This window comes from Oryza glaberrima, chromosome 11, assembly GCF_000147395.1.
Source record: "Oryza glaberrima chromosome 11, OglaRS2, whole genome shotgun sequence".
NCBI classification, from domain to species: Eukaryota; Viridiplantae; Streptophyta; class Magnoliopsida; order Poales; family Poaceae; genus Oryza; species Oryza glaberrima.
Window position 1 is genome coordinate 11,554,960 of NC_068336.1, and position 25,550 is coordinate 11,580,509.

Below are 25,550 nucleotides of genomic sequence, written 5' to 3' on the forward strand. Positions count from 1 at the left end.
GATGCCGGACGCGCTATCTCAGCCTGACTTTGCCGTCTCGCGCCGGCCCAGCCTACTTCACCCCGCGCTGCTCTGCGACGACTGTGATTCGGTCAGTCCCACGCTCTCGCCTCTCGCTCGCCCGCGCGCACCGCCGCCGCCGCTCGCTAATCGCTAGGGTTAGGGATCGGGAGCAGTCAACAGTGGCTTGGGTTGGAAAGTTTGGGGGTAGAGGTGTCTTCTTACATGTTGTCCCATTTAATCTGGGTCCACCTAATTGACATCTAAATTAGGAGCATTTTAAAAAGTGATGGCAAAATTACAAAGTTTAGAAAATAGAGATAAAATCATTTGCATTGCAAATGAAAGTAGGGGCAAGAACATGATTCTCCCTATATATATTGTTAGAGTTGGAGAAAGAAATGGAGGCATGGTGGACGAGGTTTAGCCGTGATGTCGGCTAGTGTGGAAAAAAAGTCAAAAAAAAGTTTTCATCGGGCTTTTCAACTAACCGAAATTAATTTGATTATAATTCGGTTAGCACTCTCGATTAACTGGCATTAGAAAAGAGGCCTAATTATTTATCTCGATGAGTGTTAAGTTGTAAGTTAAAATTAGTCAAACAACTTATGTTCTGTTTCAATTTCGACCAAAATTACATTAAGGGCATAACAAAATCTTTCAATCAAAATTAAGATACATAATTGAGATACAAAATTAGTATAAATTCATGCTAATTTCATTGCCATTGGGTGAACTATTCCAAATATTTCACCGAATGGCCATGAATTTGGCATGAATTTGTACTATAATGTAATGAACTTATTTGATTACTGAATTTGGCAAAATGGCATGAATTTTGGCATGCATGGCAATAAATTGTACTGAATTTGTTCTGAAATGGCAAAATGGCAATAATTTAGCATGAATGGCAAGTCAGATATAGATGGAACTAGCTTAAAGTTGAACACAAACATAGATCCCACATAATGTCTAGCACATAATCTTAAATTTACATGGTAGAAGCACCATTAAAAGTAGAACACACAGGTTTGTGTGGAGCTTGGGATACCAGGAGCAAAACATAAAATAGTCTAGACATCAATCTACATAAATAGTCTTGACATCAGCTTGGGATACCTGGAAATGACAGGCCACATCACAAAATACATAATATTTGATATTGTTCAAATCGACGTCAGTCTTCATATCCTAAGCTTCTCCCTTGGAGTAAGGGTGTGTTTAGTTCTTTGGGTGTAAAGTTTTTAAGTATATGGACACATATTTGAAGTATTAAACGTAGACTAATAACAAAAACAAATTACAGATTCCGCATGTAAACTGCGAGACAAATTTATTAAGCCTAATTAATATGTCATTAGCAAATGTTTACTATAGCATCATATTGTCAAATCATGGTGTAATTAGGCTCAAAAGATTCATCTCGCAATTTACATGCAAACCGTGCAATTGGTTTTCCCATATTCAATGCCCCATGCAATTGGTTTTTGGCCAAAAATTTTTTGGATCTAAACAAGGACTAAACTTTCTTGGAGACCATCTAGGTGGCTTATAGGAATGCAAGTTGCTAAATTGTTAGCAACTGAGGCAGTAGTAAGGAATATAGTAGTTTTGATAACATTACCTCCTTGTAGGCCCATCAGTAGGTTTTTTTTGTGTGGTTAGGAATATCAGAGCTATTCCCATACTTTTGTAGTGTTCCTCCTTGGCTTCCTCTTCTTGCAAGTTTTCAGATTATGTAGGACATAAAGGATAAGTAGAGAAATTAATATAGATAGATTAATACTTGCCTTTTCTTTGTCCCATTAAGACGACTGTTGGTATTTTCTTAACAACATTGCTAGAAATATGAATTCCCGGCAATGGCGCAAAAATAATCCTGGTATATTTATGGTTACGGAAGTAATCCGCAAGCGCATGGATATACCATTGTAGCATTTCACCGGAAATATTCTCGTATTTATTTAATCTCAAGAGAAGATTTATAAGAAAGAACTATGCTAATAATTTATATACATTACTCGTATATATCAAAGTCTAAGCATGGGTTAATTCAGATCATATGGGTAGAATGACACAAAGCAGAAGGACTTAGATTCTCTCATTTAAATAATTTTAGACTATCTGGAAGAAGAAATAGAAAAGGTAATTATTCATATACTTCTAATATACACTCAACTTTAGTTTACATTTGCTAGTATACAATTGTGTAACCAATACCCCTAATAGTGCCCTCCTGGTTTTTCGAAAGACCACCCCGGGTTGCACGAGTTTCTTACGACAACCTGTCATGGTGGCTGTCTAACCGGGGCTAAATACGGAGGAGTACCCTCCCCAGGAAAGTGTCTTAGGAATATATATCAATGTGGAGGAATACCCGTGCTGAATTGTCACCATCAGCGGCCCGTCTCTACTGTCCCACAGCATATATGCCCAATTAATGATATCTAATAATCTAAGCGCCATGCTTACATTATCAAATACTACTCTATACCCTCGAGAATAATATAGAGCAATCATTCGCATGAACATTAAACCACACCACTGCACCTATCTGGTAGGCTAGTCACACAACTATATCGGCACAAATAAAAATGAAAACCAGTGCTCAGGCAAAGTAAAGTACTGAATATATAAAGAAGGATATTCTATTAATTCTGAAAGTCTTACAAAAGAAGAAAGAAAAGCTACTAGAGCCATACCCGAAATCTTCCGAAGACTCAAGGACTCTGAGAACTATTCTATTGTACTCCACTTAGCACTAGAGCACTAAACTAAACTTGAGAGAGAGATCAAAGCTTCTTACTTGAGGTGTGTAGAAATGAATGAAGTGACCCCTTTATATAGCCTTCCAATGACGGTTAAAACGGTTGGAATTGTCGGAAATGCCCCCCAACCGTCATTAGGGAAGCATCTTGAGCGTACACGTGGAGGGCCGAGCTGAGGCGTCGTTGGCAGGGTTCCGCCGAACCTAGGCCAGCCCAACAGGCCTCCAAATTCGGTCGGGGGATGATAGGTGGGTCCTCATGGCGGTTGTGGCAATTATGATGGTTTTCAGGATGGTTACACCTGACTTGTGAGCCCTTCTATCCTTAAGCTTGCTTAGGAGTGAGTTTTTCTTCATTTCTTCACCATTTATGTGCTAATCTCTGCAAACAAATAATGTTCCAAGTACAAGTGGAAATATATTATTCTAAAATAGATATGCATTGCAAGCATAGTTAGTTCTCCTTTATTTTAGTTTATTGACGGTCGAAACTGGTCTATAACGACTGTCAATATCATTTGTTGCTAGTCTCTCCATGTCCCAATTCTCCACATCATTTGCATCTTCTCTAGCCTCTTACCATTTGCTTCTTAGTAGGATCAATCTCAATTGCTGCTTTCTTTGCTTTAGATTTCCCATCGCCTTCTAGATAGCTATTTATCCTCACCTTCCTATACCTTCCTATTGTCTTTCTTGGAAGTGGAGCACCTACCATCCAGGGCAATTCCACTTGTGGCCAATGTGACTTGTCACCCAAAAGCTCAATCACCTTCCTATAAGCATTTCTGAACATTTCCACATAATAGTAAGCATTAACAAAATCTTCTAGGTTGACATCTAGTTGCAATGCATGCTAGCAAGGCTTGCCCATGTGCTGCCACTCCTCACAAGAGAAGTATTGAGCAAATGCCTTGACCACATTGTCAGGGTTATGTATAAAGCATACCCTCTATCCTATGAGTCATGAGAATTTACGAATACGGTATATCTTATGACATATGGAAAGGATACGTGTAAAAGAAAGAAATCAGTGAACTCATATCGGAAATATCCTTCACGAGTAGGACCATGTCAATATCTTACTCGGAGAAGAGAATGATTGTATTGTATCGTGTGGGGTCTGATGTCTCCAAGTTCTACTTGGTGTAATATACTCGAATTCTAGGATTAGGCATTTCTTGTCAAAATAGTGGAAGCTAACTTTTCCATTCTTGGAGAGCCAAAAATTTTCATTTTTAACCTAGGAGTGGTCAATCTAACTTGAACCTAAATAAAATTTGAAAGCAAATTAAATCCTTTTCATTCGTAACCTAAGATAGAAAAATGCAACCATAGGTGTAAACATGCATACTCACATTGGACATGGTTTAACCTGAGTCCTCTTTGTGAATTTGGATTTTTGTTTGCATTTCATATTAGGTCTCATGAACATGATTAAAAGATAACTTCACTAAGCAAAACCTAAGAACATTCATGAGTAATAATATTAAAGACATGAAAATAAAGTCAAATAATATCACCACAAGTCAACAGAAGTCTAATATACCTCTTGTAAAAATTTCTAGATACATTTATAAATTGGTATGCACATATAAAGAAAGATCTTGCTAATTATCTAAAATAATTTATGCAAGATAAAATCATGAAAAAATTCATGAAAGCACAAATCAATATTTTCAACTCACCGTAATTTTGGTACAAATTAATAACTAAATTTGTTACCTCAAATAAATAAGTCAAACCAGTCAAATAATAGACTAATTATAAACCTTAATCGGCTAAAATTTAACTCACCAAAATATACATTAAACTGCATGGAAGTGTATAAGGGAGATGATTTATTCAAATACTAAGTTATTTATCATGAATAAATATAATTTTTCCAGAATTTATTTCTTCTATTTAGGTTTCTAAAAATTCAAACAGAGTTCTTCTGAACCCATCTTCTCCAATTTTCTGAGAGCAAACTACACATAATTTTTTAGTGCAACCAAAGAAAATGGAAACTATGTACATTCATCTATCTCCAGTAAAATCCACATGAATTTATCTGCTCCACACATTAAACTATGAATTAACAAAGTGAGAGAGAGAAATAAATCCTGAAAAATCATCTAAAATCATTGTGCACTCAACCTCTCACCCATACCCCTCACTCTATCCTAGCCTATCACTTCCTGGACCCACCTGGCAGCCACCTTGACTGCTCCTCCTAAGGCCTCTCACAGTGCAAGCTATAGGGCCGTACCCCTAACTCAAAAAATTGGCCCAAAGACATCTATCCCACAGTGCAAGCACCCTAGTTGTGTTGTTTAATTGGATGAAGGTACTGTGTAAAGAAACTGAGCCCACAGTGGGGCGTTACCCTAGCCGCGTGGTCACGGGAGAGGAACGAAATTAATTTACTCACCTACCCTTCCAGCGACTTCTCCTCGTGCTCCCGTCCATCGCCCTTCGCCGCCTCGTAGTCCGCCGAACCCGCCGCTCCTCCTTCCCTTCCACCACCAGGCTCCGCTCCGGCCACTCGTACTTCTCATCAGCCGCGGCGCTCCGCTCTCTCTCTCTCTCACCTGTTCCATAGGCGCTGGCGTCGGGCCCCTCCTCTCTCGGCGGCAATGAGGAGGCGGAGCGAGGAGGATGGCGGCGGTGGAGCGGATCTGGAGCGGCCCGAGCTTCGCCCGTCCCAGGCGCCGCCTTGCTCGCCCCAGCCGCCGCGTCGTCAAGGACTAGGAGCTCCGCGGTGATGGCGCTCATCTCCACCTTCTAGAAGAACCAGCGGCGCGGATCTGGAGCCCCGAGGACGCAGCCACCTCCTCACTCTGCCGACGACGAGGAGACGGAGCGTGGTGGTGGTGGTTGCCGCCGCGATCTATTGTTTTGCTTCTTTTTTCTTTTTCATCTTGTGGTGGCAACAATAGTGTTTCTTGAATCCATATTCTATGAGTTCTTCCAATCCCCAAGATCCTCTGCCACATTTTTGCTTGCTGATTTTGAGGATTTTGCTTGGGCAGGAGAGGATTTAGGAGGGTGAATCGGGTATTTCGCTGGGAGGATTGGGTGTGAGGTCACGGGTCGGCGAAGCAACGCTATCCACAGCGCGCGTTCCTTCCGTTTTCTCCTCCGCCCGTGGACTCGCAAGAGTGAGGTTTCGCGCGTCTCTACTTGGGGGTGAGGAGCTCAGTTGGGGCACGCTTCCTCACTCCATGCAAGCGCACTTCCGAGCTGGCGAGGTGGAGCACCAGTCCACGTAGGTCCACTGTGAGAGGCCTAAGTAGACAAACTGCCACCGCTCAAGGATGCCGAGAGAGAAAGAGAGAGCAAGAAATATAGAGAGAGCGCCGACCGTGCTCTGGACGGCGTCGACGCGTGGCCGGGACATGGCAATGCCGAGTCGAGTCTTTATCTCCTCCCAGCTGCATCGCCATTTCCTCCACTCCAAACCCACACAGAGCAAACCTAGGGAGAGCACTCTCGCTGCCCTTCTCCACCATTTCTCCATCGCCGGCCATGATGAAGATAGCCATCGCCATCATCGCTCGGCCAGGGTCATCCCTATCTCCTCCCTGTTCCCTTCTTTCCTTGCTATGCCGAACCATTTCACTTTTGACCTCGTCCCATTTGGTTCATCACAGCGACGGGAACGCTGCCATGTCCACGGTGCTCTGGAGCACGCACCGGAGTGTCGTAGCCTCGCCATCAACATCGCCCGACCAACCTCCAATATATGCCAATATTGGCACTAATTGACAAAAGTTCGCCGCGCGAATCACGAAGTGAGTTTTTGCCATGAACGCACCCAATACACTCCAATATGTCCAAAAATCATGTTTTGGTGCTTTTTGAACTTTTTCATTCCAGTCGAAAACATCGCACTCGTGTGGCCAATATATACCAATATTGGCACTAATGGACAAAAGTTCGCCGCGCGAATCACGAAGTGAGTTTTTGCCACGAACACCCCAATACACTCCAATATGTCCAAAAATCATGTTTTGGTGCTTTTTGAACTTTTTCATTCCGGTCGAAAACATCGCACTCGTGTGGCCAATATATACCAATATTGGCACTAATGGACAAAAGTTCGCCGCGCGAATCACGAAGTGAGTTTTTGCCACGAACACCCCAATACACTCCAATATGTCCAAAAATCATGTTTTGGTGCTTTTTGAACTTTTTCATTCCGGTCAAAAACATCGCACACGTGTGGGCCAATATATGCCAATAGTGGCATTAATTTACAAAAGTTCGCCGCGCGTATCACAAAGTGTGTTTTTGCAACGAACGCACCCAATAGACTCCAATATGTCCAAAAATCATGTTTTCGTGCTTTTTGAACTTTTTCATTCCGGTCAAAAACATCGCACCCATGTGGGCCAATATATGACAATATTGGCACTAATTGATAAAAGTTCACCGCGAATCACGAAGTGAGTTTTTGCGACGAACGCACCCAATACACCCCAATATGTCCAAAAATCATGTTTTGGTGCTTTTTGACTATTTCAATCCGGTCAAAACATCGCACCCGTGTGGGCCAATATATACCAATATTGGCACTAATTGACAAAAGTTCGCCGCGCGAATCGGGAAGTGAGTTTTTGCCACGAACGCACCCAATACACTTCAATATGTCAAAAAATCATGTTTTCGTGCTTTTTGAACTTTTTTATTCCGGTCAAAAACATCGCACCCGTGTGGGCCAATATATGCCAATATTGGCACTAATTGACAAAAGTTCGCTGCGCGAATCACGAAGTGAGTTTTTGCCACGAACACATCCAATATACTCCAATATGTCCAAAAATCATGTTTTGGTGCTTTTTGAAATTTTTCATTCCAGTCAAAAACATTGCACCCTCGTGTGCAAATATTGGCATTAACTGACAAATATTCACCGCGCGAATCACGAAGTGAGTTTTTGCCACGAACGCACCCAATACACTCCAATATGTCCAAAAATCATGTTTTCGTGCTTTTTAAACTTTTTCATTCCAGTCAAAAATAACGCACCCGTGTGGGCCAATATATGCCAATATTGGCACTAATTGACAAAAGTTCGCCGCGCGAATCACGAAGTGAGTTTTTGCCACGAACACATCCAATATACTCCAATATGTCCAAAAATCATGTTTTGGTGCTTTTTGAACTTTTTCATTCCAGTCAAAAACATCGCACCCTCGTGTGCCAATATTGGCATTAACTGACAAATGTTCGCCGAGCGAATCACGAAGTGAGTCTTTGCCACGAACGCACCCAATACACTCCAATATGCCCAAAAATCATTTTTTGGTGCTTTTTGAACTTTTTCATTCCGGTAAAAACATCGCACCCGTGTGGGCCAATATGTGCCAATATTGGCATTAATTGATAAAAGTTCGCCGCGCGAATCACGAAGTGAGTTTTTGCTACGAACGCACCCAATACACTCCAATATGTCCAAAAATCATGTTTTGGTGCTTTTTGAGCTTTTTCATTTGAGTCAAAAACATCGCATCCTCGTGTGCCAATATTGGCATTAATTGACAGAAGTTTGCCGCACGAATTACGAAGTGAGTTTTTGCCACGAACGCACCCAATACACTCCAATATGTCCAAAAATCATGTTTTGGTGCTTTTTAAACTTTTTCATTCCGGTCAAAAAACTCGCACCCGTGTGGACCAATATATGCCTATGTTGGCATTAAATCTTAAAAGTTCGCCGCGCGAATCACGGAGTGAGTTTTTGCAAAGAACACATACAATACACTCCAATATGTCCAAAAATCATGTTTTGGCGCTTTTTGAACTTTTTCATTCCGGTCAAAAACATCGCACTCGTGTGAGCCAATATATGCCAATATTGGCGTTAATTCACAAAAGTTCGCCGCACGAATCACGAAGTGAGCTTTTGCCACGAACGCACCCAGTACACTCCAATATGTCTAAAAATCATGTTTTGGTGCTTTTTGAACTTTTTCATTCCGATCAAAAACATCGCACCCCTTTGAGCCAATATGTGCCAATATTGGCATTAATTGACAAAAGTTCGCCGCGCGAATGACGGAGTGAGTTTTTGCCACGAACACATCCAATACACTCCAATATGTCCAAAAATCATGTTTTGGCGCTTTTTGAACTTTTTCATTCCGATCAAAAACATCACACCTGTGTGGGCCAATATATGCCAATATTGGCGTGAATTGACAAAAGTTCGCCGCGCGTATCACGAAATGAGTTTTTGCAACGAACGCACCCAATACTCTCCAATATGTCCAAAAATCATGTTTTGGTGCTTTTTGAACTTTTTCATTCCAGTCAAAAACATCGCACCCCTGTGGGCCAATATATGCCAATATTGGCATTAATTGACAAATGTTCGCCGCGCGAATCACAAAGTGAGTTTTTGCCATGAACGCACCCAATACACTCCAATATTTCCAAAAATCTTCTTTTGGTGCTTTCTGAACTTTTTGATTCCGGTCAAAAACATCGCACCTGTGTGGGCCAATATTGGCATTAATTGACAAAAGTTCGCCGCGCATATCACGAAGTGAGTTTTTGCAACGAACGCACCCAATACACTCCAATATGTCGAAAAATCATGTCTTGGTGCTTTTTGCACTTTTTCATTCCAGTCAAAAACATCGCACCCGTGTTGGCCAATATATGGCACTAATTGACAAAAGTTCGCTGCACGTATCACGAAGTGAGTTTTTGCAACGAACGCACCCAATACACTCCAATATGTCCAAAAATCTTGTTTTGGTGCTTTTTGAACTTTTTCATTCCGGTCAAAAACATCGCACTCGTGTGGATATATGCCAATATTGGCATTAATTGACAAAAGTTTGCCGCGCGAATCACGAAGTGAGTTTTTGCCATGAACGCACCCAATACTCTCCAATATGTTCAAAAATCATGTTTTGGCGTTTGTTGAACTTTTTGATTCCGGTCAAGAACATCGCACCCTCGTGTGCCAATATTGGCACTAATTGACAAAAGTTCGCCGCGCGAATCACGAAGTGAGTTTTTGCCACAACGCACCCAATACACTCCAATATGTGCAAAAATCATGCCTTGGTGCTTTTTGAACTTTTCGTTCCGGTCAAAAACATCGCACCCGTGTGGGCCAATATATGGCATTAATTGACAAAAGTTCGCCGCGCGTATCACGAAATAAGTTTTTGCAACGAACGCACCCAATACACTCCAATATGTCCAAAAATCATGTCTTGGTGCATTTTGAACTTTTTTATTCCGGTCAAAAACATTGCACCCGTGTGGGACAATTTATGGCAATAACTGACTAAAGTTCGCCGCGCGTATCACGAAGTGAGTTTTTGCAACGAACGCACCCAATACACTCCAATATGTCCAAAAATCATGTTTTGGTGCTTTTTGAACTTTTTCATTCCGGTCAAAAACATCGCACCCGTGTGGATATATGCCAATATTGGCATTAATTGACAAAAGTTCGCCGCGCGAATCACGAAGTGAGTTCTTGCCATGAACGCACCCAATACTCTCCAATATGTTCAAAAATCATGTTTTGGCGTTTGTTGAAATTTTTGATTCCGGTCAAGAATATCGTACCCTTGTGTGCCAATATTGGCACTAATTGACAAAAGTTCGCGCGTGAATCACGAAGTGAGTTTTTGCCACACGCACCCAATACACTCCAATATGTCCAAAAATCATGTTTTGGTGCTTTCCGAACATTTTGATTCCGGTCAAAAACATCGCACCTGTGTAGGCCAATATTGGCATTAATTGACAAAAGTTCGCCGCGCATATCACGAAGTGAGTTTTTGCAACAAACGCACCCAATACACTCCAATATATCCAAAAATCATGTCTTGGTGCTTTTTGAACTTTTTCATTCCGGTCAAAAACATCGCACCCATGTGGATATATGCCAATATTGGCATTAATTGATAAAAGTTCGCGCGCGTATCACGAACTCAGTTTTTGCCACGAACGCACCCAATACACTCTAATATGTCCAAAAATCATATTTTGGCGTTTCTTGAACTTTTTCATTCCGGTCAAAAACATCGCACCCTCGTGTGCCAATATTGGCATTAATTGATAAAAGTTTGCCGCGCGTATCTCGAAGTGAGTTTTTGCCACGAACGCACCCAATATACTCATATATGTGCAAAAATCATGTTTTGGTGCTTTTTGAACTTTTTCATTCCGGTTAAAAACATCGCACCCGTGTGGGCCAATATATGTCAACATATGCATTAAATGACAAAAGTTCGCCGCGTGTATCACGAAGTGAGTTTTTGCCACGAACGCACCCAATACACTCATATATGTCAAAAAATCATGTTTTGGTGCTTTTCGAACTTATTCATTCCGGTCAAAAACATCGCACCTGTGTGGGTCAATATATGGCAATATTGGCATTAATTCACAAAAGTTCATCGCGCGTATCACGAAGTGAGTTTTTGCCACGAAAGCACCCAATACACTCCAATATGTCCAAAAATCATGTTTTGGTGCTTTTTAAACTTTTTCATTCCGGTCAAAAACATCGCACCCGTGTGGGCCAATATATGCCAATATTGGCATTAATAAACAAAAGTTCACCGCGCGTATCACGAAGTGAGTTTTTGCAACCAACGCACCCAATACACTCGAATAAGTCTAAAAATCATGTTTGCGTGCTTTTTGAACTTTTTCATTCCGGTTAAAAACATCGCACCCGTGTGGGCCAATATATGCCAATATTGGCATTAATTGACAAAAGTTCACCGCGCGAATCAAAAAGTGAGTTTTTGCCACGAACGCACCCAATACAGTCCAATATGTCCAAAAATCGTGTTTTGGCGTTTTTTGAACTTTTTCATTCCGGTCAAGAACATTGCACCGGTGTGTGCCAATATTGGCATTAATTGACAAAAGTTTGACACGTGTTATCACGAAGTGAGTTTTATGTCCAAAAATCATGTTTTGGCGTTTTTTGATCTTTTTCATTCCGGACAAGAACATCGCACCCTCGTGTGCCAATATTTGCATTAATTGACAAAAGTTCGCTGCGCGTATCACGAAGTGAGTTTTTGCAACGAACGCACCCAATACACTCCAATATGTCCAACAATCATGTTTCGGAGCTTTTTGAACTTTTTCATTCTGGTCAAAAACATCGTACCCGTGTGGGCCAATATATGCCAATATTGGCATTAATTGACAAAAGTTCGTCACGCGAATCAAGAAGTTAGTTTTTGCCACGAACGCACCCAATACTCTACAATATGTCCAAAAATCATGTTTTGGCGTCTGTTGAACTTTTTGATTCCGGTCAAAAACATAGCACCCTCGTGTGCCAATATTGACATTAATTCACAAAAGTTCGCCGCGCGTATCATGTAGTGAGGTTTTGCAACGAACGCACCCAATACACTCCAATATGTCCAAAAATCATGTTTTGGTGCTTTTTGAACTTTTTCAGTCAGGTCAAAAACATCGCACCCGTGTGGGCCAATATATGCCACTATTGGCATTAATTCACAAAAGTTTGCCGAGCGTATTACAAAGTGAGTTTTTGCAATGAACGCACCCAATACACTCCAATATGACGCCTAGGCCGGCGACATCCGGGTGTCATTTCTTAAAATAGGCGTAACTTCCTCATACGGACTCGGAATCAGGCAAATGATATATCCACGGACATCTACAGAAAATGTTACATCCGATTCTCCCCAGCTCTCGCCCAAGGGACGACACAACACGAGGGACGCAGCGGCGCGAGTCAAAAGGGCTTCCTAGGAGGTCACCCATCCTTGTACTACACTCGCCTAAGAACGCTTAACTTCGGAGTTCTGATGGGATCCGGTGCTTTAGTGCTGGTATGATCGCATCCGACATGCCTAGGCGTCATTCGGGTGTCATTTCTTAAAATAGGTGTAACTTTCTCATAAGGACTCGGAATCAGGCAAATGATATATCCACGGACATCTACAGAAAATGTTACATCCTATTCTCCCTAGCACTCGCCCAAGGGGCGACACAACACGAGGGACGCAGCGGCGCGAGCGAAAAGGGGGGAGAGAGAGACAAAAAGGAGGGATGCAACTCGAGGACTTCCGAAGAGGTCACCCATCCTAGTACTACTCTCGTCCAAGCATGCGTAATTTCGGAGTTCTGATGGGATCCGGTGCTTTAGTGCTGGTATGATCGCATCCGACATGCCTAGGCGTCGTTCCGGTGTCATTTCTTAAAATAGGCGTAACTTTCTCATACGGACTCGGAATCAGGCAAATAATAGATCCACGCCCAAGGAGACAGACAAAAAGGAGGGATGCAACACGAGGACTTCCCAGGAGGTCACCAATCCTAGTACTACTCTCGCCCACGCACGCTTAACTTCGGAGTTCTGATGGGATCCGGTGCTTTAGTGCTGGTATGATCACATCCGACATGCCTAGGCGTCATTCGGGTGTCATTTCTTAAAATAGGCGTAACTTTCTCATACGGACTCGGAATCAGGCAAATAATATATCCACGGACATCTACAGAAAATGATACATCCGATTCTCCCCAGCACTCGCCCAACGAGAGAGACAAAAAGGAGGAATGCAACACGAGGACTTCCCAGGAGGTCACCAATCCTAGTACTACTCTCGCCCAAGCACGCTTAACTTCGGAGTTCTGATGGGATCCGGTGCTTTAGTGCTGGTAGGATCACATCCGACATGCCTAGGCGTCATTCGGGTGTCATTTCTTAAAATAGGCGTAACTTTCTCATACGGACTCGGAATCAGGCAAATGATATATCCACGGACATCTACAGAAAATGTTACATCCGATTCTCCCCAGCTCTCGCCCAAGGGGTGACACAACACGAGGGACGCAGCGGCGCGAGTCAAAAGGGGGCAGAGAGAGACAAAAAGGATGGATGCAACACGAGGACTTCCCAGGAGGTCACCCATCCTAGTACTACTCTCGCCCAAGCACACCTAACTTCGGAGTTCTGATGGGATCCGGTGCTTTAGTGCTGGTATGATCGCATCCGACATGCCTAGGCGTCATTCGGGTGTCATTTCTTAAAATAGGTGTAACTTTCTCATAAGGACTCAGAATCAGGCAAATAATATATCCACGGACATCTACAGAAAATATTACATCCGATTCTCCCCAGCTCTCGCCCAAGGGGCGACACAACACGAGGGACGCAGCGGCGCGAGCGAAAAGGGGGGAGAGCCGATTCTCCCCAGCTCTCGCCCAATGGGCGACACAACACGAGGGACGCAGCGGCGCGAGCGAAAAGGGGGGAGAGAGAGACAAAAAGGAGGGATGCAACACGAGGACTTCCCAAGAGGTCACCCATCCTAGTACTACTCTCGTCCAAGCATGCGTAACTTCGGAGTTCTGATGGGATCCGGTGCTTTAGTGCTGGTATGATCGCATCCAACATGCCTAGGCGTCATTCCGGTGTCATTTCTTAAAATAGGCGTAACTTTCTCATACGGACTTGGAATCAGGCAAATAATATATCCACGGACTTCTACAGAAAATGTTACATCCGATTCTCCCCAGCTCTCGCCCAAGGAGAGAGACAAGAAGGAGGGATGCAACACGAGGACTTCCCAGGAGGTCTCCAATCCTAGTACTACTCTCGCCCAAGCACGCTTAACTTCGGAGTTCTGATGGGATCCGGTGCTTTAGTGCTGGTATGATCACATCTGATATGCCTAGGCGTCATTCGGGTGTCATTTCTTAAAATAGGCGTAACTTTCTCATACGGACTCGGAATCAGGCAAATGATATATCTACGGACATCTACAGAAAATGTTACATCCGATTCTCCCCAGCTCTCGCCCAAGGGGCGACACAACACGAGGGCCGCAGCGGCGCGAGTCAAAAGGGGGGAGAGAGAGACAAAAAGGATGGATGCAACACGAGGACTTCTCAGGAGGTCACACATCCTAGTACTACTCTCGCACAGGCATGCTTAACTTCGCAGTTCTGATAGGATCCGGTGCTTTAGTGCTGGTATGATCGCATCCGACATGCCTAGGCGTCATTCGGGTTTCATTTCTCAAAATAGGCGTAACTTTCTCATACGGACTCGGAATCAGGCAAATGATATATCCACGGACATCTACAGAAAATGTTACATCCGATTCTCCCCAGCTCTCGCCCAAGGGGCGACACAACATGAGGGACGCAGCGGCGCGAGCGAAAAGGGGGGAGAGCCGATTCTCCCCAGCTCTCGCCCAAGGGGCGACACAACACGAGGGACGTAGCGGCGCGAGCGAAAAGGGGGGAGAGAGAGACAAAAAGGATGGATGCAACGCGAGGACATCCCAAGAGGTCACCCATCCTAGTACTACTCTCGTCCAAGCATGCGTAACTTCGGAGTTCTGATGGGATCCGGTGCTTTAGTGCTGGTATGATCGCATCCGACATGCCTAGGCGTCATTCGGGTGTCATTTCTTAAAATAGGCGTAACTTTCTCATAAGGACTCGGAATCAGGCAAATGATATATCCACGGACATCTACAGAAAATGTTACATCCGATTCTCCCTAGCTCTCGCCCAAGGAGAGAGACAAAAAGGAGGGATGCAACACGAGGACTTCCTAGGAGGTCACCCATCCTAGTACTACTCTCGCCCAAGCACGCCTAACTTCGGAGTACTGATGGGATCCAGTGCTTTAGTGCTGGTATGATTGCATCCGACATGCCTAGGCATCATTCGGGTGTCATTTCTTAAAATAGGCGTAACTTTGTCATACTGACTCGGAATCAGGCAAATGATATATCTACGGACATCTACAGAAAATGTTACATCCGATTCTCCCCAGCTCTCGCCCAAGGGGCGACACAACACGAGGGACGCAGCGGCGCGAGTCAAAAGGGGGGAGAGAGAGACAGTGCTTTAGTGCTGGTATGATCGCATCCGACATGCCTAGGCATCATTCGGGTGTCATTTCTTAAAATAGGCGTAACTTTGTCATACTGACTCGGAATCAGGCAAATGATATATCTACGGACATCTACAGAAAATGTTACATCCAATTCTCCCCATCTCTCGCCCAAGGGGCGACACAACACGAGGGACGCAGCGGCGCGAGTCAAAAGGGGGGAGAGAGAGACAAAAAGGATGGATGCAACACGAGGACTTCTCAGGAGGTCACCCATCCTAGTACTACTCTCGCACAGGCATGCTTAACTTCGGAGTTCTGATAGGATCCGGTGCTTTAGTGCTGGTATGATCGCATCCGACATGCCTAGGCGTCATTCGGGTTTCATTTCTTAAAATAGGCGTAACTTTCTCATACGGACTCGGAATCAGGCAAATGATATATCCACGGACATCTACAGAAAATGTTACATCCGATTCTCCCCAGCTCTCGCCCAAGGGGCGACACAACACGAGGGACGCAGCGGCGCGAGCGAAAAGGGGGGAGAGCCGATTCTCCCCAGCTCTCGCCCAAGGGGCGACACAACACGAGGGACGTAGCGGCGCGAGCGAAAAGGGGGGAGAGAGAGACAAAAAGGATGGATGCAACACGAGGACTTCCCAAGAGGTCACCCATCCTAGTACTACTCTCGTCCAAGCATGCGTAACTTCGGAGTTCTGATGGGATCCGGTGCTTTAGTGCTGGTATGATCGCATCCGACATGCCTAGGCGTCATTCGGGTGTCATTTTTTAAAATAGGCGTAACTTTCTCATAAGGACTCGGAATCAGGCAAATGATATATCCACGGACATCTACAGAAAATGTTACATCCGATTCTTCCCAGCTCTCGCCCAAGGAGAGAGACAAAAAGGAGGGATGCAACACGAGGACTTCCTAGGAGGTCACCCATCCTAGTACTACTCTCGCCCAAGCACGCCTAACTTCGGAGTACTGATGGGATCCAGTACTTTAGTGCTGGTATGATCGCATCCGACAAGCCTAGGCATCATTCGGGTGTCATTTCTTAAAATAGGCGTAACTTTGTCATACTGACTCGGAATCAGGCAAATGATATATCTACGGACATCTACAGAAAATGTTACATTCGATTCTCCCCAGCTCTCGCCCAAGGGGCGACACAACACGAGGGACGCAGCGGCGCGAGTCAAAAGGGGGGAGAGAGAGACAGTGCTTTAGTGCTGGTATGATCGCATCCGACATGCCTAGGCATCATTCGGGTGTCATTTCTTAAAATAGGCGTAACTTTGTCATACTGACTCGGAATCAGGCAAATGATATATCTACGGACATCTACAGAATATGTTACATCCGATTCTCCCCATCTCTCGCCCAAGGGGCGACACAACACGAGGGACGCAGCGGCGCGAGTCAAAAGGGGGGAGAGAGAGACAAAAAGGATGGATGCAACACGAGGACTTCTCAGGAGGTCACCCATCCTAGTACTACTCTCGCACAAGCATGCTTAACTTCGGAGTTCTGATAGGATCCGGTGCTTTAGTGCTGGTATGATCGCATCCGACATGCCTAGGCGTCATTCGGGTGTCATTTCTTAAAATAGGCGTAACTTTCTCATACGGACTCGGAATCAGGCAAATAATATATCCACGGACATCTACAGAAAATGTTACATCCGATTCTCCCCAGCTCTCGCCCAAGGTGAGAGACAAAAAGGAGGGATGCAACACGAGGACTTCCCAGGAGGTCACCAATCCTAGTACTACTCTCGCATAGGCATGCTTAACTTCGGAGTTCTGATGGGATCCGGTGCTTTAGTGCTGGTATGATCACATCCGACATGCCTAGGCGTCATTCGGGTTTCATTTCTTAAAATAGGCGTAACTTTCTCATACGGACTCGGAATCAGGCAAATGATATATCCACGGACATCTACAGAAAATGTTACATCCGATTCTCCCCAGCTCTCGCCCAAGGGGCGACACAACACGGGGGACGCAGCGGCGCGAGTCAAAAGGGGGGAGAGAGAGAGAAAATGTTTCATCCGATTCTCCCCAGCTCTCGCCCAAGGGGCGACACAACACGGGGGACGCAGCGGCGCGAGTCAAAAGGGGGGGGAGAGAGAGAAAATGTTTCATCCGATTCTCCCCAGCTCTCGCCCAAGGGGCGACACAACACGAGGGACGCAGCGGCGCGAGTCAAAAGGGGGGAGAGAGATAAAAAGGAGAGATGCAACACGAGGACTTCCTAGGAGGTCACCCATCCTAGTACTTCTCTCGCCCAAGCACGCTTAACTTCGGAGTTCTGATGAGATCCAGTGCTTTAGTGCTGGTATAATCACATCCGACATGCCTAGGCATCATTCGGGTGTCATTTCTTAAAGTAGGCGTAACTTTCTCATACGGACTCGGAATCAGGCAAATGATATATCCACGGACGTCTACAGAATATGTTACATCCGATTCTTCCCAGCTCTCGCCCAAGGGGCGACACAACACGAGGGACGCAGTGGCGCGAGTCAAAAGGGGGGAGAAAGAGACGAAAAGGAGGGATGCAACTACTCTCGCCCAAGCACGCTTAACTTCGGAGTTCTGATGGGATCCGGTGCTTTAGTGCGGGTATGATCGCATCCGACATGCCTAGGCGTCATTCGGGTGTCATTTCTTAAAATAGGCGTAACTTTCTCATACGGAGTCGGAATCAGGCAAATGATATATCCACGGACATCTACAGAAAATGTTACATGCAATTCTCCCTAGCTCTCGCCCAAGGGGCGACACAACATGTCACGCCTGGAATTTCTATCCAAAATTCCAAACGCTTACATGTGTGTTAAATCCTCGTCCAGGAATTAGCCGAGGCACACAATAAGAAGTTGATAATAGAGTACTCTTAAACAACTAATTAATATTCGCAAAATAGCAAATTATTACAGAGGTGGATAGTTCCTCTCAAAAAAAGTTCTACGCAGCGGAAAATAAAACAAACTACGGAACAGCTATGGCGACTCCACTCCACAGGCAACTTAACCCGGACCAAGCCTAGTCCTCTAGATCATCATCTTCACTGAAGTACTCCTCCTCTGATGAATGAATATTGCAAGAATGAGCATATGACATACTCAACAAGCCACACAGCAAATATGCAATTGCACAGGATAACAAAGGATGGCATAATATAGCTTATTTGCATAAACAAAATTTAATAAATATTTAAGAGAGTAGTAAAACAGTTGAATAATTAATCAGTATTAAGTAAACACTATACAACACACCCGTGTTGCATAGGCCCAACCCCATCTGAACAACCAATCCTGGTTGTACAAATCAAACCTCCATACCAGGAATATACCATTCTAAACCAGGAGTCAAATTAATTATCACAATTACCATCAATGAATAATGTGAGACTAATCACGAAAAACATTGTTAGACCCGCCCATAACCGCGGGCACGGCTATTCGAATAGTTTTACTCTGGCCAGAGATATACCACTGTACCCACAAGACACAGTTCCACAACATGTTGCCATGCGCCTCAATACCACCATGGTACCTCGGAAAGGAACTGTGACAATACCCCTCGCACAACACAACTCACCACAGTGCACCATACCTAGATCATAATCACCCCCTCTACAACCAGAGGCATGGACTCCCCAGCGACCCCCACGGACTTCTCGCCGCTTCTCAGTCTGGCACCCCTTAATGAATTATGCTATACAAAAGGTAAAGCCGTTGCCCACGCTGGCTTGTGGTTGGCACGGTAAATGTTTCACAACAGTAGCTCGTGAACCGGTCCTTAATTGTCATGAGCACGACCATCAAAACCATATGCTCACAACCCACCTTAATCAGGTTTTAATTATCAATTAATTAACATAACACGATTAACCATCGTGAGCTACCATTAAATATAATCGTGAATAATAATGTAGTATGATTCATCCCATTAGTGAGCTTATGTTTCTAAGCATGGCTAAGCAATTATACATATATAGCATTTAGCTGAACCAAACCAATATATAAGGTTCTAGCTAATAAAATTATAACCCATAGGAAAATATAGTCATCTTCGGCCATAATTAAATGGGAAAAGGCTCACCACCCGATGACATTCGAAAATAATACATAAGTTGAAATAAAACATTAGCTTTAAACGGGTTCAACATGCTCAAAGGGTTGTTTGGGATCTGTGTGACTTGCCTTGAGCTTCCACAAAAACCTCTGAACCTTCCTCAACTGAAACGCTCTCCTCCGGAACGTCGGAAACTAAAGCAAATAAACAAAATCAACAAAACAGTACAAAAACAAGCATGAACAATGCATGTGGATATTTTTAACATGTAGATCTTGATTTTAGAAAAATTAAGCAACTTGAACCACCTGAAACGGATCTACGGTTATTTAGTTATGATTTTCCGAGGATTTAATCTATTGGAAAAACGAGAAAAAGAAAAACGATGATGACGTCATGATGACATCATCAATGGCCGGACCAAGATGGCGACCTCGCCGGAGATTGGATGGTCGGCTGCGAATTTGGAGGGCATGTACACGTAGAGGATGACGAGGCAAACCCAACGGTACTCACCCTCGTGCCAAACGACGACCGACGATGGCCGGCGACGAAGGGGCGACGGCGGCGGCTCGGGATAACCGGCGACGGCGAGCTACGGCGGCCGGCGACGAAGAGGGAGGTGCGGCCGGGCTAGCCCTCGGTCACGCGCACCCGACGGTGGCGAGAGGAGGCAGTGGTGACGGCTAGGGCGACGGCGCGGCGCGGCTGGTGGTTGGCCGGCGACGGCGGCGACTAAAGCGACGCGGCGGCGACTCTACGGCGCACTAGAGAGCTCTGGAAAGGGGGCAAACGAAAGAAGAGGACTAGGGGGTCCTATTTATAGCCTTGGATTGAAGAGATCGGACTCCTCCCGCAAGAAATCGCTCCGGGAAATTCTAAACTCGGTTTTGGAGATAAACTCGAAAACGAGTTCGTTTCAGAGAGATTACTCAACGGTTTGCTCCGATTCTTGAGGGGATACGAAAGAGGGAGATAAGGGAAATATTTCCCCTCAACAAATTTTAGTAAAACACAAGAGAAAAGGTTGGATTTGGAGGAGAAAAACCGAGCCAATTCGGTCTCAGTTCGGCTGCTAGAGGTAGAAGATGAACAGTGCCGAGGGAGGCAAATTAGACTTTCGGCTGGGCTGAGAAGGGGAAGAGCAGCTCGGCTTGGGCCGGCTTGGGCTGCACAGCACGCACACGAGGGGGAGAGATGTTGGGCTGAAATCAGCCCAATGGCTTAGGAGAGGATTTTAAAAACTTTTCCAATTAAAATAATTCGTGAAATGATGTTTCATTATTTAAAAATACTTTCCTTGCTCAAATAATTCCCAGAAAAATCTAGAAAATAGATAAACAAGCAAAGTATTTAACGAGATTTTATCTAGCTCAGTTTTATGCTACAATTTCTCCTAGATTATTAGAGTTTAACTTGAAGGCTTTTTTTTTAAAAAATAATTTCTAGAAATGAATTAAAATATGGATTATTAATTTAGGCGATTTTTAGGGCGTGACAAACCTACCCCCCTTAAACGGAATCTCGTCCTCGAGATTCAGAAGAACTGGCAAAAAGATGAGGATGAGCTGACTTGAATTCATCTTCTCGCTCCCAAGTGGCTTCTTCTTCTGAATGATTGCTCCACTGGACCTTACAGAACCGTATGACGCGATTCCTAGTGTTTCTCTCATTCACCTCCAAAATTCTGACTGGCTTCTCAACATAAGTTAAATCTTCTTGAAGCTCTATACGCTCAGGATCTGCTTCCTCCGTAGGAACACGCAAACATTTCTTCAATTGCGACACATGAAACACGTCATGTATTCCCGCCATTGACGGAGGCAACTCTAGCTGATAAGCTACTTCACCTCTTCGACTCACGATCTTAAAAGGTCCCACAAAACGCGGTGCCAATTTCCCTTTGGTCTGGAAACGATGAACACCTCGTAACGGCGTAACCCGAAGGTATACATAATCCCCTTCTTCGAAAGCCAAATCTCTGCGACGATTGTCGGTATAGCTCTTCTGACGTGACTGAGCAACGCGCAACCTTTCTTGGATAATCTTCACTTTTTCTTCTGCCTCTCGCAAAATGTCTGTCCCAAAAATTTGACGCTCACCGGTTTGATCCCACAGGAGCGGTGTGCGACACTTTCGGCCATATAATGCTTCATACGGAGCCATTTGCAAACTAGCTTGATAACTGTTGTTATATGAGAATTCTGCATACGGCAAATTCTTATCCCAACTTCCACCAAAATCTAGAACACAGGCTCTCAACATGTCTTCTAAAATTTGATTCACTCTTTCCGTCTGACCATCAGTTTGAGGGTGATAAGCAGTAATGAAATTCAAACGGGTACCCATCTCTACTTGTAATTTCTGCCAAAACTTCGAAGTAAACTGACTACCTCTATCTGACACTATTTTCTTGGGAACGCCATGTAAACATACAACTCTTGCCATATATAACTCTGCAAGCTTATTTCCCGAGTAGGTTGTTTTGACAGGTATAAAATGAGCAACTTTAGTAAGCCTATCAACCACTACCCAAATAGAATCATGTCCTACCGATGTTCTGGGTAGACCGGTGATAAAATCCATTCCTATTTCCTCCCATTTCCATTCTGGAATCTTCAACGGTTGCAGCAGACCGGCTGGTTTCTGATGCTCTGCCTTGACTCGCTGACACACATCACACAGAGCCACATATTCTGCTATCTCACGTCGCATGCTGGCCCACCAGAATTGATGCTTCAGGTCTTGATACATCTTAGTGCTTCCGGGGTGAATGGAATACAAAGTTTCATGAGCTTCTTTCATGATAGTATCCTTCAACTCCTTCTTGTCAGGCACGCAATTTCTTTCTCCTAGCCACACCGTTCCTTGCTCATCTTCCACATAACCGGTGGCTTTTCCTCTTCTCATGTTCTTTTTAATTTCTTGAATATCAGGATCATTCACTTGAGCTTCTCTAACTTGATCAAATAGAGTGGGTTGAGCTTCTAAAGCAGCCACAAAACCTTTGCTGACTATTCCTAAGTTCAACTTTTCGAATTCTTGGCACAATTCCCAAGGTAGATGTCGTCCTTCTGACATATTATAGTAGCTTTTCCTGCTGAGGGCATCTGCTACCACATTTGCTTTACCCAGGTGGTAATGGATTTCCATATCATAATCCTTGATCAACTCTAACCATCTTCGCTGACGCATGTTCAAATCAGGTTGAGTGAAAATGTACTTCAAACTTTTATGATCCGTATACATCTCTGTACGGTTACCAAAAAGATAATGACGCCAAATCTTCAATGCATGCACTACCGCTGCCAACTCTAGGTCATGCGTTGGGTAGTTATTCTCATGAGGACGTAACTGCCTAGATGCATAGGCAACCACCTTCCCATCTTGCATCAAAACACAACCCAAACCAAGTCGGGATGCATCACAGTACACTTGAAAACCTTTCCTTGAGTTGGGCAAGATTAACATAGGCGCAGTCACTAGCCTTTTCTTCAGTTCTTGAAAACTTTGCTCACAATCTTCCGTCCACTTATACTTCACTTCCTTCTGAAGCAGGCGAGTCATTGGTCTGGCGATCTTTGAGAAGTTCTCAATAAACCTGCGGTAGTACCCCACAAGTCCAAGGAAACTACGAATCTCTGGCACCGTCTTGGGTTGCTTCCAATTTAACACTGACTCCACATTGCTTGGATCTACGGCCACTCCTTCGGCTGAGATGACATGACCAAGAAACTTCACTTCTGACAACCAAAATTCACATTTACTGAACTTGGCATAGAGCTGATGCTCACGTAGTTTCTCTAAAGCAAGACGAAGATGCTCTTCATGTTCTTCCTTTGTCTTGGAGTAAATAAGAATGTCATCAATAAACACCACGACAAACTTATCCAGATATTCCATAAACACCTTGTTCATCAGATTCATGAAAAAGGCCGGGGCATTAGTGAGTCCAAATGACATAACGGTACATTCAAACAAACCATACCGAGTGGTAAAGGCGGTCTTTGGTATATCCTCCTCACGGATTCGAAGTTGATGATATCCGGAGCGGAGATCTATCTTGGAGAAAACTGTAGCACCTTCCAATTGATCAAACAAGTCGTCAATCCTAGGTAGAGGATACTTATTCTTGATAGTGACCTCATTCAACGCTCGATAATCCACACACATTCTCTGAGTATGATCTTTCTTCTCCACAAAGATGACTGGTGCTCCCCACGGCGAAGTACTGGGTCTGATATATCCTTTCTGAAGCAAATCATCCACCTGTCTTTTCACCTCTGCTAACTCATTAGTTGCCATTCTGTATGGTCTCTTATGGATAGGGTTGATTCCAGGTACTAAGTCTATCCGGAACTCTATGTCTCTCTTAGGTGGCATACCTGGCAAATCCTCAGGAAACACATCTGGGTAGTCTTGTACTATTGGGATCTCTTGTAAAGCGGCTTAGTTTAATGTCACACCATGAGATTTAGGAGAGGACACAAAGAAAGAAATTGTTTCCCCATTGCTGCTGGTTAAAGTCACCTTACGATTGGCACAATCGATAACTCCTCTGTGACGAGATAACCAATCCATCCCTAAGATAACATCTAGATCTTTGGATTCTAGCAAGATAAGTGAGGATGGGAAAGGAATTTCTTCTATCTCTATAGTAACGGAAGGACAAAACTGTGTCGAAGATACTTGATTGCCTGGGGTATTAACTAGTAAAGGTCTCCCAAGACTAATAATTTCCATCCCATGATTGCTTGCAAAACTTTTGGACAAAAAGGAATGTGTAGCACCGGAATAAAAAAGCACAGATGCGGGTATAGAGTCAACAGGAAACGTACCCAAAACCACATCTAGTGCATTCTGGGCTTCTGCCGCTGCAACATGATTAACACGAGCCTTCGGTGCTGGAGCATTGGAGTTGTTCGGGGCTGGAGCATTCTTCACACGTCGTGGCTTTGGACACTTATCAGCATAATGCCCTGGATCACCACAATTGAAGCACACCCCTGGCTTGCTTCCCTGTTCCTTCCTGACAGGCTGACTCTGAGTTGGAGTTGCTGCAGGACGGGCGACCACGTTGCGATTGTCGTTGCTGCGACTACCAGTGTTGTTGTTGTAGAACTGGCGTTGAGGGCGAACAACAGACGAGGGTCCTCCCTGACGGTATGATGCAGCTTGGGGTCCCATAACAAGACGCGGCCTCTGGTTACTGCCCTGTTGAGCCTTGAATTGGGCAGCCCTGCGCTTCTTCTGCTCCATCCGGTTGTACTTGTCTTCCTGGCGAATCGCCTTGTCCACCAACTGCTGGAAATCCCAGTAATCCATAGACATCAACGCATAAGACAACTCATCATTCAATCCCTCTAAAAACTTCTCCTGGCGTTCTTCATCTGAGCGAACATCTTCTGGAGCATAGCGAGCCAAGCGATTAAAGTCATGGAGGTACTCTGTGACGGAACGGGATCCCTGGTTAAGTGCTCTGAACTCTCTTTTCTTTAAAGCCACAACACCTGACGGTATGTGTGTCTTCTTAAAAGCAGCTGTGAACTCCTGCCAAGTGATGGGCTCTCCCTCAGCTCTGTTTTGTCGAAAATGATCCCACCACTCAACAGCAGGACCATGCAACTGATGCGAAGCAAAAGAAACTTTTTCCTGCTCAGTACACTGGATCAAATCCAACTTCTTCTCAACCGCATGCAGCCAATCTCCTGCTTCTACTGGGTTGGTGGTACTTGAGAAGGTAGGTGGTCTCACACGTAGAAAATCTGCCAGCTTGTTTTGTGGAGGTGGGGGTTGATTCTGGTTGTTTGCCTGCTGGTTTTGCGCTTGTTACACTAA

General features: G+C 44.4%; 15 non-coding genes and 2 pseudogenes across 15 annotated transcripts; all 17 read right to left on the bottom strand.

The window, feature by feature from the left end:
* Positions 1-12,493: 12,493 nt before the first annotated feature.
* LOC127756011 (5S ribosomal RNA) lies at positions 12,494-12,614 on the bottom strand (annotated as a pseudogene).
* Positions 12,615-12,817: 203 nt separating this feature from the next.
* Positions 12,818-12,936, bottom strand: LOC127755983 (5S ribosomal RNA). Its single transcript, XR_008013097.1, has one exon. It is a non-coding gene; the product is annotated as a 5S ribosomal RNA (ribosomal RNA).
* A 113-nt stretch (positions 12,937-13,049) lies between these two features.
* Positions 13,050-13,168, bottom strand: LOC127756081 (5S ribosomal RNA). Its single transcript, XR_008013124.1, has one exon. It is a non-coding gene; the product is annotated as a 5S ribosomal RNA (ribosomal RNA).
* A 156-nt stretch (positions 13,169-13,324) lies between these two features.
* Positions 13,325-13,443, bottom strand: LOC127756135 (5S ribosomal RNA). The gene has a single exon (XR_008013174.1). It is a non-coding gene; the product is annotated as a 5S ribosomal RNA (ribosomal RNA).
* A 203-nt stretch (positions 13,444-13,646) lies between these two features.
* On the bottom strand, positions 13,647-13,765 carry LOC127756012 (5S ribosomal RNA). The gene has a single exon (XR_008013115.1). It is a non-coding gene; the product is annotated as a 5S ribosomal RNA (ribosomal RNA).
* Positions 13,766-14,044: 279 nt separating this feature from the next.
* Positions 14,045-14,163, bottom strand: LOC127756137 (5S ribosomal RNA). The gene has a single exon (XR_008013176.1). It is a non-coding gene; the product is annotated as a 5S ribosomal RNA (ribosomal RNA).
* Positions 14,164-14,319: 156 nt separating this feature from the next.
* Positions 14,320-14,438, bottom strand: LOC127756133 (5S ribosomal RNA). Its single transcript, XR_008013172.1, has one exon. It is a non-coding gene; the product is annotated as a 5S ribosomal RNA (ribosomal RNA).
* A 203-nt stretch (positions 14,439-14,641) lies between these two features.
* LOC127756001 (5S ribosomal RNA) lies at positions 14,642-14,760 on the bottom strand. The gene has a single exon (XR_008013114.1). It is a non-coding gene; the product is annotated as a 5S ribosomal RNA (ribosomal RNA).
* Positions 14,761-15,039: 279 nt separating this feature from the next.
* Positions 15,040-15,158, bottom strand: LOC127755978 (5S ribosomal RNA). The gene has a single exon (XR_008013093.1). It is a non-coding gene; the product is annotated as a 5S ribosomal RNA (ribosomal RNA).
* A 156-nt stretch (positions 15,159-15,314) lies between these two features.
* LOC127756149 (5S ribosomal RNA) lies at positions 15,315-15,433 on the bottom strand. Its single transcript, XR_008013186.1, has one exon. It is a non-coding gene; the product is annotated as a 5S ribosomal RNA (ribosomal RNA).
* A 427-nt stretch (positions 15,434-15,860) lies between these two features.
* On the bottom strand, positions 15,861-15,979 carry LOC127755972 (5S ribosomal RNA). Its single transcript, XR_008013089.1, has one exon. It is a non-coding gene; the product is annotated as a 5S ribosomal RNA (ribosomal RNA).
* A 279-nt stretch (positions 15,980-16,258) lies between these two features.
* LOC127756147 (5S ribosomal RNA) lies at positions 16,259-16,377 on the bottom strand. Its single transcript, XR_008013184.1, has one exon. It is a non-coding gene; the product is annotated as a 5S ribosomal RNA (ribosomal RNA).
* A 156-nt stretch (positions 16,378-16,533) lies between these two features.
* LOC127755964 (5S ribosomal RNA) lies at positions 16,534-16,652 on the bottom strand. Its single transcript, XR_008013081.1, has one exon. It is a non-coding gene; the product is annotated as a 5S ribosomal RNA (ribosomal RNA).
* Positions 16,653-17,079: 427 nt separating this feature from the next.
* LOC127755963 (5S ribosomal RNA) lies at positions 17,080-17,198 on the bottom strand. The gene has a single exon (XR_008013080.1). It is a non-coding gene; the product is annotated as a 5S ribosomal RNA (ribosomal RNA).
* Positions 17,199-17,354: 156 nt separating this feature from the next.
* Positions 17,355-17,473, bottom strand: LOC127755990 (5S ribosomal RNA). The gene has a single exon (XR_008013104.1). It is a non-coding gene; the product is annotated as a 5S ribosomal RNA (ribosomal RNA).
* Positions 17,474-17,862: 389 nt separating this feature from the next.
* Positions 17,863-17,981, bottom strand: LOC127756146 (5S ribosomal RNA). Its single transcript, XR_008013183.1, has one exon. It is a non-coding gene; the product is annotated as a 5S ribosomal RNA (ribosomal RNA).
* Positions 17,982-18,184: 203 nt separating this feature from the next.
* LOC127756076 (5S ribosomal RNA) lies at positions 18,185-18,268 on the bottom strand (annotated as a pseudogene).
* Between the last annotated feature and the right edge of the window lie 7,282 nt (positions 18,269-25,550).